This window comes from Toxorhynchites rutilus, chromosome 2, assembly GCF_029784135.1.
Source record: "Toxorhynchites rutilus septentrionalis strain SRP chromosome 2, ASM2978413v1, whole genome shotgun sequence".
NCBI lineage: Eukaryota > Metazoa > Arthropoda > Insecta > Diptera > Culicidae > Toxorhynchites > Toxorhynchites rutilus.
This window is the reverse complement of record NC_073745.1, coordinates 136,205,157-136,221,149: the sequence shown is the minus strand read 5'-3', so window position 1 is coordinate 136,221,149 and position 15,993 is coordinate 136,205,157.

Sequence of the window (15,993 nt, the reverse complement as noted above, 5' to 3'; positions counted from 1 at the left end):
ATGAAATGCAACAAATGTATGCAACTCGGTCACACGGCCGCCTATTGTTGCAACAAAAAACGTTGCGCAGATTGTGGAGAGAGCCATGATGAGAATCCTTGCGCGAAAGAGCACAAGTGTCTTCATTGCGGCGGGACTCCTCATGATATTATTCAATGCCCGGTGTACAAACAACGAGGGGAAAAAATCAAGCGTTCCTTAAAGGAACGTTCCAAGCGGACTTATGCAGAAATGCTTAAGAGTTCCGTTCCAACGACTCAGGACAATCCCTACTCCATTCTGCAGAACGACGAGCCTGTTGCTGACGCTCCCAATGCAGGAAGTTCCGGTACATCGCAGGGTGCCGTCAGGAAAAGAAAAATTACTTCTTTTCCTTCACTCCCCAGAAAGACGACCGAAACTTCCCAAGTTGGAATGAAAACTCGAATTGAACGTGCTGAGAATAGACCGAAGCAAGTACCTCCTGGTTTAAGCGGTTCTTCTACGCACCAGGGGTCCTCAGCACTTCTCGGAGCAGCACCCACCCGGTCTGTTCCATTTTCGCGGTCGAGGCAACAGCCACAATCTGGTTTGCTTGCGCTTTCTGACCTGGTGGACAACATTTTAAATGCTCTAAATATAAATGACCCTCTTAAAAGCATAGTATTATGTTTGCTTCCGATTGTGAGAACATTTTTGAAAGAAAAATGTGGTTTTTTAGCAGCGTTCATTTCCCTCGATGCCTGATTCAGTGCAAGAGGTCAAGGATTTGACCACTGTAATACAGTGGAATTGCAGAAGCATCATCCCTAAACTAGATCAATTTAAATTTTTAGTTCATAGTTCTAACTGTGATGTATTTTCCCTCTGTGAAACATGGCTTTCTTCAGCCGACGAGCTGAATTTCCACGATTTCAACATTATTCGCCTCGATCGAAATGACTCGTTTGGTGGCGTACTATTGGGGATTAAAAAATGTCACTCCTTCTATAGAGTCACTCTCCCATCGATGATAGGCATTGAAGTTGTCGCTTGCCAGACACAAATCAATGGCAAAGACTTCTGCATTGCCTCGATATATATTCCTCCAAGAACCATGGTCGGCCGCCATCAGTTTTTTGATATCATCGCGGCATTGCCGGAGCCGCGGCTAATCTTAGGTGACCTCAACTCCCATGGAACAGCATGGGGGTCACTCTACGATGACAGCCGTGCCACGTTGATTTATGATCTGTGCGACAACTTCAACATGACAGTTTTAAATACAGGGGAAGCAACTAGGATAGCCAACCCTCCTGCACGGGCAAGTATGCTAGACATATCACTTTGCTCTTCTTCATTATCCCTGGATTGCACGTGGAAGGTAATCCAAGATCCCCACGGTAGTGATCACCTGCCAATAATTTTATCGATCGCCAATGAATCAGGTTCTCGTGAGTCAGTCGATATTGCGTATGACCTCACGAAAAATATTGACTGGAGAAAATTTGCAGAAATAATATCTGAAGCACTTGTTTCAATGCATGAACTTCCTCCACTCGAAGAGTATAACTTTATATCGAGTTTGATTTACGAAAGCGCACTTCAAGCTCAAAAGAAACGTGTTCCTGCTACCACTTTCCGACGTCGTCCTCCATCACTTTGGTGGGACAAGGAGTGCTCAAAGGTCTACCTTGAAAAATCATCCGCTTTCAAAAAATTCAGGAAAACTGGATTAGTGGAATGGTTTCGAAAGTACCAAGCTCTAGAAGCCAAACTAAAAGGTCTGATTAAAGCAAAAAAGCGTGGATATTGGCGGAAGTTCGTCAATGGTTTGTCAAGGGAGACAGCTATGAGCACTCTTTGGAATACGGCTAGGAGAATGCGTGGCCGGAACCATACAAATGAAAGTGAGGAATACTCTGACCATTGGATTTTCAAATTTGCAAGAAAGGTTTGTCCCGATTCCGTTCCTGCACAAAACGTCGTACGCGACATTCCGCTCCAAGGCGATTATGAGAATTTTTCGATGGTAGAATTCTCCATTGCACTTCTCTCATGTAACAATTCAGCTCCGGGGTCGGACAAGATTAAATTCAACTTATTGAAGAATCTTCCCGACTTGGCAAAACATCGTTTGCTGAACTTGTTCAACAAGTTTCTGGAGCTGAATATAGTCCCGCATGACTGGAGACAAGTGAGAGTGATAGCCATACGAAAACCCAACAAGCCGGCTTGCGATCACAATTCGTATAGGCCGATTGCAATGTTATCCTGTATTCGTAAATTGTTAGAGAAAATGATTCTACTTCGTTTGGACAAGTGGGTTGAAACGAACAATTTGCTGTCAAATACGCAGTTTGGCTTCCGCCGAGGTAAAGGAACGAACGATTGTCTCGCGCTGCTATCTTCTGAAATCCAAATCGCATTTGCTCGCAAAGAACAAATGGCTTCCGTTTTTCTCGATATCAAAGGGGCATTTGATTCAGTTTCCATGGAAATTCTCTCAGAGAAACTTCATAATCGTGGACTTTCACCAATTCTGAATAATTTCCTGTACAATTTACTCTCAGAAAAGCACATGTTTTTCAATCATGGCAGCTTGAAATCTTCTCGTTACAGTTTTATGGGCCTCCCACAAGGCTCCTGCCTAAGCCCCCTCTTGTACAGTTTTTACGTCAATGATATAGATGATTGTCTAACTAGAGATTGCACGTTGAGACAACTTGCAGACGATGGAGTTATTTCCATCACGGGTACTAATCCCGCCGTTCTGCAAAATTCCTTGCAAGATACCCTGAACAACCTGTTCACGTGGGCTCTCAAGCTGGGTATCGAATTCTCTACGGAGAAAACTGAAATGGTCCTTTTTTCTAGGAAGCACGAACCCGCCCAATTCCAGCTTCACCTATCCGGCAAAACGATCAAGCACTCGATGTTTTTCAAATACCTTGGAGTATATTTTGACTCTAAATGTACCTGGGGAATACACATTGCGTATTTGAAACAGAAATGCCAGCAAAGAATCAATTTTCTCCAAACAATTACCGGAACATGGTGGGGTGCCCATCCAGGAGACCTCATTCAGTTATACAAAACAACGATATTATCAGTGTTAGAATATGGCAATTTTTGCTTCCGATCAGCTGCCAGGATTCATATTCTCAAGCTGGAGAGAATACAATATCGTTGCTTGCGTATAGCCATGGGGTGTTTGCATTCGACACATACGATGAGTCTCGAAGTTTTGGCAGGAGTACCCCCGCTTACTCTTCGGTTCACAGAATTATCCTACAGATTTCTCATCCGTTGCAAGATCATGAATCCATTGGTGATTGATAACTTCGAAAATCTACTCCAACTGACTCCTCAGTCAAGTTTTATGTCTCTATACCATGAGTACCTTACCCATGAAGTGCACCCTTCACCGGGCATCTCCAACCAAGTTTGCTTCCCATACTTTTGCAATTCCTCTGTCAATTTTGATCTGTCCATGCGACAAAAGATCCATGGAATCCCAGATCATCTACGCTCCGATTACATTCCGGAGATATTTTCGGCAGAATATGGGAAAGTTAGATCTGATAAAATGTTCTTTACTGACGGTTCATGCATAAACGGGTCCACTGACTTCGGCATCTTCAATGAAAATTCCAGTGCCTCTTTCAAACTCAAAGATCCTTGTTCCGTGTATGTCGCTGAACTGGGTGCGATATATTACGCATTAGGGATCATTGAAACATTGCCCATCGACCACTATTTTATTTTTTCAGACAGTCTCAGCTCAATAGAGGCAATCCGCTCAATGAAAGTTGATAAACGCTCATCTTATTTCCTAACAAGAATAAGACATCTATTGAGTGTTTTGGTCGAAAAATTATTCAAGATTACCTTAGCATGGGTTCCCTCTCATTGCTCGATTCCGGGGAATGAGAAAGCGGACTCGCTAGCTAAGGTGGGCGCTTCAGAAGGCACACTTTTTGAAAGGCAAATTACTTATAACGAATTTTTTCACATTCCTCGTCAGGACACACTCGTTAGTTGGCAGCGCATGTGGAGTGAAGATGAGTTCGGTCGTTGGTTACACACGATTATCCCTAAGGTTTCGACGAAAGCTTGGTTTAAGGGATTGAATGTCGGTCGTGATTTCATTCGCGTGATATCTCGGCTTATGTCCAATCACTACAACCTAAACGCGCATCTCTATCGAATTGGGCTCGCAGCAAACAATCTTTGTGATTGTGGCGATGGCTACCACGACATCGAGCATATTGTCTGGTCGTGTATCCGGTTCCATGCTGCTCGCTCTCAGCTCTCTAGAGCACTGAGAGCAAAAGGCAGACAATCGGATATCCCCGTCCGGGATATCTTAGGTAGCCGTGATCCTGATCTTCTGCTTCATCTATACCTGTTCCTCAGGAACGCCGATGTCAACGTTTAATGATTTTTGCTTCGTTGTGTCCCTGTTTCGTATCCCTCCTATTCGATCTATAAACTTTTACTTAGTCGCGGCAATACATACACACACTCTTTACAGATACACGGGCCAAAGGTTGTGCAATCCACTGATGATTCAACAAAAGCCAAAGGTTGTACCGCTCATGACAACTCTACACGAGCTGATGATTGCGCCGGCTAGTGACCCTTCTATCCTGGATTCCTCGAGAAGACGCACCACGCTAGATATGGGGTACAGACTAGGGGGGCGTTGCTGATTAATGGTCAGCTGTATCCCAATAGGAAGTATCCCGTGTCGGGCACAGGTACAGATCATTGAAGACAGCAACATCACAATTACGAAAACACTTGTAATACTAACCTCGAGCCAACCGCGAGTAATCGGTTACATATTACTAACATAGTTATAGGGCAAACATTGTCGAAATATTGAACTCCCGGCCCCGTCAGGTTGACGCCATATGAGCCTTAATAAAAATATATATTTTGGATAAAAAAAAAAAATATATATATATATATATATATATATATATATATATATATATATATATATAACTTACGTTTTTAAATTAAAGGAGAGCGTTTTTAAAAAAGAACTACACTTGTTCACTGTAAGATTAAGACTAACTTTATTATCGCTTCCAGTTTACATGACTTATGATTTATGCCTACTCAATGAGCCGAAGGGAATTTGATACCTACATTCTCGAGTTGCGTACCGTTGCCTGTTATGCTGATTCGTGTTGTGGTGTCTACGTTGAATATGTTATTTCAGTGAAGATGGGACGTTTGGCCAAAAGTGATGATGCCGCTGTTTAGGTTGTTCGAGCTGGTGCATGGCTGGTGTTGCCGTTTGGAATTGACGGTAACTGCTCCCTCATGAAGTTCGAACCGTCCCGGTTCGATTTTAGCGGATGTTGGTTTCTCTGAATTTTCCTTCTTCTCTGGTAATGTTCTGCGGGGTTCTGGGAATGGATGCTGGCCATTTTTAAATACGTTACTAGTGCGTTTGTTGATTTTCGTTATGGCTATTACTATTCCAGAAATTATAATTATCGAAAATATTCCGATATTTGTTGAGATATGGATTGCAAATGATTCTTCTATTGAATCCATTCGTTCACGGTTGCGGATGTTTAATTCTTGTAGTTTTTCTATAGTTATATTCTCCTCGAGAGCGCCTTTTTCTATTTGTAGACCATCTAGCGATATTGCCAGTGGTGTTTGTTTGTTGTGTCTTTCTCGATTGTCAAACTTTGTGCCATTGATGATTACTGCACAGTTTGAGAAGTATATTAGAAAACTACCTGATAGTGTTCTGTTTGTCAGTTTGCAATCCGTTTGTATGAATACTTTTTGAACGTCCTTCAGCACGATATGGAAATCAGTTAGCCGCTTGACGCCTGAATTGGCATCGTGATCCACGAAGCTGCACTTTCCGGAAAATCCTCGTAGGATTTTGGAATAACATGCGTCGTTGGAAACGTCTATCAGATTGTTCTGATCGCACATGGTATTTTGTCCCACAGGTTGGCATCGCCCGTTGAGAAGATAAGTTGATTGGCTTCCTACTATTGCTGTCCTTGATGGTAGTTTTAGAGATGTTCCGTTGATTGGTAATGGTTCCAGCAGCAACTCGTTAAATATTTCCGTTTTAACAAATGGCACTGAGATAACAAAATATAATTTGCTGTTCTTAAAGACTATTTTTATACTTATAAATTCATAAGCCTGTTCTGAATTAAGCAATGTAATGTTCTGTTTTTCTAACTGATGCACTATGACTTTTAATTCCTCCGGTTCTAGGAAGTTCCTCGAAATCACATTTACGCGAGCTAATTGAATGGTTTCGAATACGGTGTCTAGGTGGTTTCGTATTTGGTCTAGGTGAAATGAAACTCTGATTACTTTGCTGAGGGCCGTGAAATTTTGGTTTACATTGTTGGGATCTAATATAGCTTGTCTATTTGAAATAATTTGTTTTACCAACTTACTTTGTTGGTCATTAATGGATTGGATTATTTTATTTATTCTATTTTGTAGTTTTTCATTGATTGTTGCTTGTAAATTGTTTTCATTAATTAACTGTCGATTTCCTGCCTTGAGATGTTCAATCTCCGTGTTAATTCTGTCTAAATCTTCTTGGTCTAGGTTTCCTGTAATTAATTTTATTGTAGACCCTAAAAAATTGAAGGCTCCTCTTCTGTGTCTCTCCTTAGGGGAAAGGATTCTGTATAAGTTTGTAATTTCATGCATTTTACTACGCAACATTCTTGTGATTTCTCTGATGTTAGGAAAGGTTTCTAATCCGGTGATTATGGTGTTGAGTTGGTTAAGTATAGGTTGGTATAGGTCGAGGTCTACTTCGTGATAAACGTGAATATGTCCGTTTTTGATGAATGTTGATTCCATTCGTATGGTCAATAGTCCGGGGTTTGTTGAAATGTCTTGAATTTGAATGATTTGTCCAAAATAAAGTTGCATTTGCAGAACAAGAAGGATCAACAGACAAAGTGCCATCTGAAAGAAAAAATATTATTAGTTATTATTTATTCTTTTTATATTATTTTTGTGTAATCTACGATTCGAGTCGTCAATAAAGCTTTTCAATCTGTCTTCGACAACTTGAACCGTTGAATATCGTTTTCTCGTTTTATTCCGAATTCCCTGCACTTTATGTAACACTTGCTGATCTGGGACCAATTTTGGTTCGTCTTCCAGATGCCGGTTGTGTTGTTTATGTGTGTTCCTTTGTGTTTTGGTCAGTGTTAATACGACTTCGTCATATAATTTATCTCTTTTTGCCAATATTTCTTCGGCGTCCAGAGGTCTTTCATCTTGGTCCTTGATACCTAAAAAGATTTCTCGGGGTTTCATGTTAGTTGCAGAATGTATGGTTTCATTATATAAAGTGCAAGAAATTCTGTATAATTCTTTGTTGGATAGTGATTCATACTTATGCCTATTACAACGATAAATCTCGGCGAGTGTACTGTGGAATCTTTCCACTATTCCGTTGGTCTCGCTATGATTTGTCGGTGTAAAATATATTTGTATGCCTAGGTCATCGAGGAGTCCTCGAACCTCAATAGATCTCATGGATGGCTCGTTATCGCATACAATAAGTTGAGGTTTCCCATGAGTGCTAAAGAACTTCAGAAGGGCTCTTCTTATATCTTGTATTGTTCTGGACTTGATACTTACTAAAACTCCGAACCTAGAGAATTTATCTACAATGGATAAGAACATATCCGGTTGAGATATGAATATGTCCACATGGATAATCTCTAGTGGCCGTTTTGGGATGGGGGTCTGTCCTAGTTTGATTTTGTAAGGTGCTCTATCATATTTGGCTTTATTGCATTGATCGCATAATCTTATGTACGTTCTGATTTTTCTTTTCATGCTAGGGAAATAGTATGTTCGAGAGATTTGCTGAAGATTTTCCTGAATACCTCTGTGGGCGAAATCGTGTTGTCCTCGTATGATTTCGTTCTGGCGTTCTTCGGTAGTGACGTCTTCTAAGGTGATTTGGGATATTCTCATTCTAAAAGTTTTATTTCGGCTAAAATAGTTTTTGTAGACTATTTGAAGAGAAGGTAGGACGGTCTCTGGACAATTGATGCAATTTAATTTTTTTGGATTTGTGTAATCACGTAGTATTCTTAGAAGGGTCGGAACTCCGAAATGTAATTTTGTTATCGTTTTTCTGAACACGCGTGGAAAAATCTCTTCGACTTCTTCACTGTCTGTCTGTCCAATTTTTAAAACTATTTGATTTGAAAATGCATTCAGTGGTTTTAGTGTCATAGGTATGAATTCCGAGTCATCCGTGTCTGCCGAATGAACGGTTGCGTCGTCGGTATCGTTTTCGTCTTCGTTATTATCTGTGTCTTCGTTGAGATTGATCTCTAGGGGAATCCGAGATAGGGAGTCGGCAACAGTGTTTTGTTTGCCTGGTCGGTATTTAATGTCATAGTCGTATTCTTCAAGATCTAATCTCCAGCGGATCAATTTACTGTTGGGGGTTTTCAAATTTAAACCGTAAGTCAAGGGCTGGTGGTCAGTATATAGTGTGAATTTGCGGCCAAATAAATATGGTCGAAAGTATTTACAGCCCCACCAAATGGCTAGTAATTCCTTTTCGATCGTTGAGAGATTTTCTTCGGATTTGGTTAGAGTTCTCGAGGCGAACGCTACTGGTTTGTCTCGACCTATTATGCCTTGGGATAATACGGCTCCAATCGCGTGGTTAGAGGCGTCTGTGGTTAAGATGAAGTCTCGTGTAAAGTCGGGGTATTGCAGTATGTCGCTACTTGTTAATATATTTTTACATTTGTGAAAAGCTTCAATAAATTCCTCTGAATGATGGACTTCCTCACCTTTCCTCAAACAGTTTGTTAGGGGCTTTGCGATTTTCGCAAAGTCTCTAATGAACTTCCTATAATATCCTAACACGCCGAGGAACCCACGGAGTTGTTTCTCATTCTTAGGTAAAGGCCACTCTTTTATTGTTTGTATTTTATTGGGATTAGGCTTAACGCCCTCTGGAGTCACAATATGACCCAGGAAAGCAACTTTTTTCAAGAATTCGCTTTTGTCCAACTGAAGTTTCATGTTAAATCTTTTAAGTCTATCGAAAATTTTACAAAGGCTTTCAATGTGTTCTTGAAGACTGGTGGAGAAAATTATAATGTCATCCATATACACAAGGCATATGGTGCCAATATAATCTCTAAGGACATTATCCATCACGCGTTGAAACGTGGATGGAGCATTCCGAAGACCAAATGGCATCCTAAGGAATTCATAGTGCCCATGCTCCACGCTGAAGGCGGTTTTTGGTATGTCCCGATCTTGAATTTCAATTTGGTGAAACCCACTAGCTAAGTCCAATGTAGAGAAATAGTGACAACGTCCCAGTTTGTCCAATATTTCATTTATATTGGGTATAGGGTACTTGTCTTCGATAGTCTTTTGGTTCAATTTTCTATAGTCTATCACTAGACGCCATTTTCGCTTCCCTGATGCGTCCTCTTTCTTGGGGACAATCCACACCGGGGAAGACCAAGGGCTGCTCGAGTGACGAATAATACCCTGATCGAGCATTTTGCTTATTTGCTGTTGCACTTCAGCTTTATGGCAATAAGGGTATCTATAGGATTTCGAGTGTACCGGTATTTCATCTTTGGTGTTAATTTCGTGTTTAATAGCACTTGTGAAGGTCAAGTTTAGTCCTTCTTGATGAAATATATCGCTGTATTTCTTTATTATTTTGAACAGATTTTGGCGTTCTTCTGAGTTTAGGTGGTCTGAGCGGATTTGTTTCAGCAGTTCTTGAGGGTTATTATTCATTGAATCAGGAGGTGAGACTTCGTCAAAATTGTTTAATTCGGAAAAAATAGGTCTGTTTGAATTAACTTTCACCGGACAATGGCTAGTATTTCTAATCATGACAGTAGCTTTATTATCGGTTGATCGATAGAGTCCTGGAAGGATATTCACGTCGTTTGTTAAGGAGTAAAGTTCTGGAATATAGAAGTCACCGTTCTGTATGTCTATTGGAAGTTTTATAGGAACCTCTTCATTTGCATTCAAGTTGATGTCGTAGGAATTAGGATATTTCCTACTCATCTGGATGGTATAGTCTGGAAATTTAAGTGTGTTAGAAGAAGTGATTATGTCGGCTTCAAGTTCAGTCAATGTTTGATAGCCAATAAGTCCGTCAAAGTAGGGATGAAATTTGAACAAAAAGAATGTGATGGGAGGTTTTCCATCGAAGGGAGAAAATTCAACGGATTCGCTAATGGAATGGGTGCCGTTGATATTTCTGACGAAAGAATGATTTAGTTTGGAAATTTTTAGATTTGCAATTTTCGCAGGATTGATGTAATTTTTGTTAGCGCCACTGTCTATCAAAAATTTCATCTCTCCTATTTTCGTGTTTAATTTTACATATGGGATAAAATTTGTTATCTCCCGTTTGAACTGTCTGAATCCGGTTGAAAATTTAAATCATCTACATTTCCTTCTGTGTTCTCAGATGTCTCATTGGTTTCGATGTTTCCTCCGAAAATGTTTGGATCATTTTCTGAATAGATGTTGTTATGGGGGTCATAGTCTGGGTAATTTCCCTCAACCTTCGCTAAGGCATAATTGTCATTTTCAGCATGTCCATAATCGGGCAAATATGTTTCTTCACAATGTTCGAAATGATAGTTGGGACTTGGGTGAAAAGGATTTAAATTCTGGCGTGGTTTAAAATGGTTATTATTGTTTCTATTCATGTAATTTACGTTCCTACTTCGGATCGAGTGATCCACCTCCATAGGGACTGGTTTGGGAAAATTATTTTGATGGTTTTGTCCAAACTGATTGCGGGGAAAATTAGGATTTGGTTGCTGGGTGAAATTATTTCTGAAAATTGGGGGTCTCTGAATTGGGTTTGGAGAGAAATTAGGTTGCCAATTGATTGGTTTGGGGTTCGGTGGAAAACGGGGTACGTTCACAGGACCATTGTATGGTGCTGAAAATTTAAAAGGATTCACTGGCCGGGTAGGTATGTTTGGAGGAATAGGAGCTCTTGGATGATTAAATGGTTTCGGTGGTAGCATTGGTTTATATGATTTTACATAATTATAGTTTTGCTCCTCCATACAAAGTCGGAGAGCGTCTTTCATTGTAGTGGGGCATTGGGCTCTAATGATTGGTCCTAGCGGCTCTCTTAAGCCAGCGAGGAAAACTTTTAGCCCTATGTCCTGGAAAAATTCTTTCTTTGCTTGTTTCACGGCTGCATTTTGTTCTGTTATGCTCAGATTATTTGTGAGCAGTGAAACGATGTGCGATACCTTGGAGTAAAATTCTTCCACGTTTCCGATTTGGTTCAATTTGAAGAGGTCTCTGGTGAGGGAGACCTCGTCACGCCTGTCGCTGTAATGTGTGATTAGGGTTTGTTTTATCTCGGCCCACGTTAGGTTGGTGCCGTATAGTTCGAGTACGTTGTCAGCGTCCCCAATTACTTTTGTGCGGATCGCTTGAATCCACACTCTATAGACGTTAGTATTCTGTGCCTCATTCAGCAGAGGGATTATATTATCAATCCCCTTTAAAAATGAGTTTAATTTTAACGGGTTTCCGTCGAAACACGGAAGATCCCGAATAATTTGGGGCGTCTGTAACGATTTTAGTATCGATTCCGTTCTTTGCTCCGGCACTTGAATCACCTGCACGGGGTTCGCTTGCCTGTTGGCAGCCAGTTGGGCGGCAAGTGATTGAGCATTTCGCTCACCTTGCGCTGCTTGGATTTGTAATTGAGCGATCTGCTCATCCTTCTCGGCCAGACGGCTGGCCAGTTGTTCCAAACTCGCTTGGAGAAGTTCGAGCTGGTTCTCTGCCATGTCTCGGCCTCGATTGAAATTCCTAAATCGCTTAATTTTGGAAATTAAAATTTCCTTGTTTAAAAAAGTATTTTACTTGGTACCGGTTATAAAAATTCACCTTTTTATTCGTTATTAAATCACTAAATATTAAATCACTACACCTAGTCTCTAGGAAATTAAAATATCTTTTTATAAAGTTTTTCACTTGGTACCGGTTATAAAAAAAATCACCTTTTTATTCGTTATTAAATCACTAAATATTAAATCACTATACCTAGTCTCTTTTTGCTTACCTTAATTTTTGCGATATTCCTTCGCTGGTTCTGATCGCTTGGTTTTGTTAGTTGTCCTTGGGGTGCCACTACAATCGATAAGCCGTCGATTCGGTCACACACGCGAACTTCTAACTAAAACCGCAATCCGCACGACTGCGCCACTTACGTTTTTAAATTAAAGGAGAGCGTTTTTAAAAAAGAACTACACTTGTTCACTGTAAGATTAAGACTAACTTTATTATCGCTTCCAGTTTACATGACTTATGATTTATGCCTACTCAATGAGCCGAAGGGAATTTGATACCTACATTCTCGAGTTGCGTACCGTTGCCTGTTATGCTGATTCGTGTTGTGGTGTCTACGTTGAATATGTTATTTCAGTGAAGATGGGACGTTTGGCCAAAAGTGATGATGCCGCTGTTTAGGTTGTTCGAGCTGGTGCATGGCTGGTGTTGCCGTTTGGAATTGACGGTAACTTATATATATATATATAAATAAATATATAATGGATTTCTGTCTGTTTGTCTGTCTGTCTGTCTGTCTGATTCTTATGGACTCGGAAACTACTGAACCGATTAACATGAAAATTGGTATTAAGGGGTTTTTGGGCCGGGGAAAGTTTTCCTGATAGTTTGAGATCCCTCCCCCCTCTCTAAGGGGGGGCTGCCATACAAATGAAACACAAATTTCTGCATTACTCGAGAATTAATCAAGTAAATGAAACCAAATTAGGCAAATTAGGTGGTTGGACTCTCCACCCCTCTCTCTAAGGGGAGGCTGCCATACAAATGAAACTCAAATTTCTGCATCATCGAGAATTAATCAAGCAAATGGAATCAAATTTTGCATGTGGAAATTTTAGGGTGTAATAAATGATTCTATGGTGGTTAGATACTCCCCTCCCTCTCTAAGGAGAGTTGCTATAGAAATGAAACACAAATTACAGGGGGCACACAAACACAAACTTCTGCATAACTCGAGAACTAATCGAGCGAATGGAGCCAAATTTGGGCTGTGAGTGTTTTTGGGTATGAGAAATGTTTCTATGATGGTATGACACCCCTCCCTCTTCTGGAATGGAGAGGGGGTCCCAGAAAAATATTACACATATTTCAACCAAGAATATTCCAACCGAACATGACAATTGAAAATTTTAGGAAAACTCTGAAGGAAAAAAGGGAAAATTTAGAAAATTAAATTCCCATATGCTCTACAATTACAAAGTGACAAGTGTTGTTAGTCCATTTGATGTTTGCGCTAGCGAAATTGATCTTTATTCAAAAGTGGAAATGGATTTCAATGTGATAAAGATCACTCCTACAGCGTCTTCTATCTATATAAATAAAAATGGATCGCCGAATGTGTTGATAAGAGCAAAACTCGAGAAAGGAATTGTCCGATTTAGGGCTGTCTTTATTCTATCATATTTTCTGTATCAAACTTTTATTCCATGTCACGGAGAAACATGTTATTTGCAAGTGGTTGAAAATCTTGAACGAGAATTGTGTATGAAAATAATCTGATATTATAATGATGAGTTTTGTAGTACTAGGAATTTTATAGTGAAAGGTAAATTCAATGGGGTCGATTAGAAGATCAATCAATGAACAGTTCTACGATTGGACCCATGAACTTACCCATAGTAAGAAAACGTGAATGTTTGAAGTGAATTGATAACAAAAAAACAAATTTTAGGCGGTACGAAGTTTGCCTAGCTGACCCGGCAAACATATATTGCAAAAGCTATAAAAGATAGAAAATTTATGTCTTCGACAAAAGTTTACATTTTAACAAGATCTAAAACTTTGTCGAGAACACTATATCGCTATCTTGATTTTAAATCAAATTAGATAAGTTGTATTTTTTTCAAAGAAAACATGAAAAAATTGTTGTTCGAAAAACTTTTTCCCTGTAAAAGTGCCCATCTTCCAATGTGTGGACGACTTGTTGGAAATTGTAAAAGCTTTTCATATATATATATTTTTGGGAATTTAAAAAAAATACGTTTTAGAGAAAAATGAATTTTAATTTTTAAATTAACTTTTTTGTCAGCGAAATTTTTTTCCAAAATTTCTTTGGTAATTGAAAATTTAAGCAATTTGCTACATTTCATCCTTTGACAAGAATTTTGTAGGTATCATAGTTTTTGAGTTATAAATTTTCGTGAAAAATTAAGAAAAAAAATTTGGCTTTTTCCAAAAAGTAGTCTAATTATTTTTCGAATATTTCAAGTATGCAAAGTTCCTTAAATCACCCATGTCTTTACACCCACAACGTTTCACTACTATCTGAGATGGTGCTGCCAATTCCTAAGACGAGTTGGTATGAAATTCGTCTATATAAGAATAATCTAATTTTTGAAACACCTTAGAGAACACCTTTCTCACATGAAAAAAATAAATTTATGCAGAATTTCTCAGGAGGTGATAGACGGTCATAATTAATAAAAAAAATCCTTCTACGCATATGTTTGAATTTCAACAATGACAGAGTTATAGAACTTTTTTTTGTTTCGAGCTCTGTTGCCTCTAACTTGCTCTATATTAAAGTACGCTACGTAAGACGATTATGTTGCTTCCATTCGAGGGATGAGAAAATATATTCCAGGATTTAGTAGTGGAACATCTAAATTAGTGGTTTTGAACAACATTTTGGAAGGGAAAAACTTATAAGTGAGTAATTTAGTATGTGTTATTATGGATTTTAACCCAAAAATATTTATTAAACTTGATTATTTCTATCAATTAAATTAAAAATCTTTAACCGCTCTACAATTTGTTCTTTGACACCCAACTTCTATCATTCTGAAATTTGCTGCAATATCGATATAAACAATTCCTGGTGAAAATTCAAGCAAAATCTTCAAAAATCACGATTTCTACCCCACTGTACTTATAATAGCCAGTATTAAATTTCACCTCAACGTTGAAAGGTCATATCTTTCTTGAAATAAGTCACACTTGAAGTAAAAAAAAATTAACTGTAACTGTATAAATGAGTCCAAAGTTGAATATAATCGAATCTGTATATAAGCGAGTCCGACCTGTATAAGGATTCCAAGGAGTGATGATACTCACACATATACATACAAAACATCGAGGCAGAACACGATGGCGATAGTCTCAAATTGTCTACTTCTTCAACATCGAGAGAGCTCTGATGGAAGTCTTTCATGGGAAAATAATCGTATACTCAGTACGTGATGAGTTCTAATTCGTATCAGCGATTCTATAGGCTGTAATTTAAGTGTCAAGAGTGAATGGGCTATATGAACAGTTGTGACCAAAACCACACAAACTATCACCCCGTTTCGGGGCCACCAAAATGTCTACTGATCAGTTGATACTTAAATTTTGTTTCTTTTTTGGATATTGCGATAAACATGTGAAACAAATAGAACAATTTTGTTGTCTTACGTCAACATAGTCAGCGATGCGGTCGTGTCTGTGATACACGCCCCCCCCCCTCCCTGTAAGTTTTTTGCTTCATTCGATTTCTAGTACATGCAAGATTGTACATTATGTCTTAATATATACCGGGAAGAAATACTTTATTTATCATTTAAATTTATACTTTCGCTTTCAAAATAGGCCCTTTCTGAAACAATACACTTTTTCCAACGATCAATCCAGTCATCGAAGCACTTTTCATAGCGTATTCAGTAATTGACTTCAGTTCACGCTGCAAATTCGTTTGTATGTCTCCAATGCTGTCAAAACAAGTCCCAAGCGATAATTTGAGTTTCGGAAATAGGAAAAAGTCACACGTGGCCTTATATTTGTGTGTTGGATAAACCTGGGAACCGGATCTGGTCGTTCCAGGATGTCTTCAGCCACTTAATAGCGATGAAATTGTAGAAGAAAATGGGTGGGTTATATCTATATATAACCGCAAGGTTGACATGGGGCTACCGTTGTCTTAGT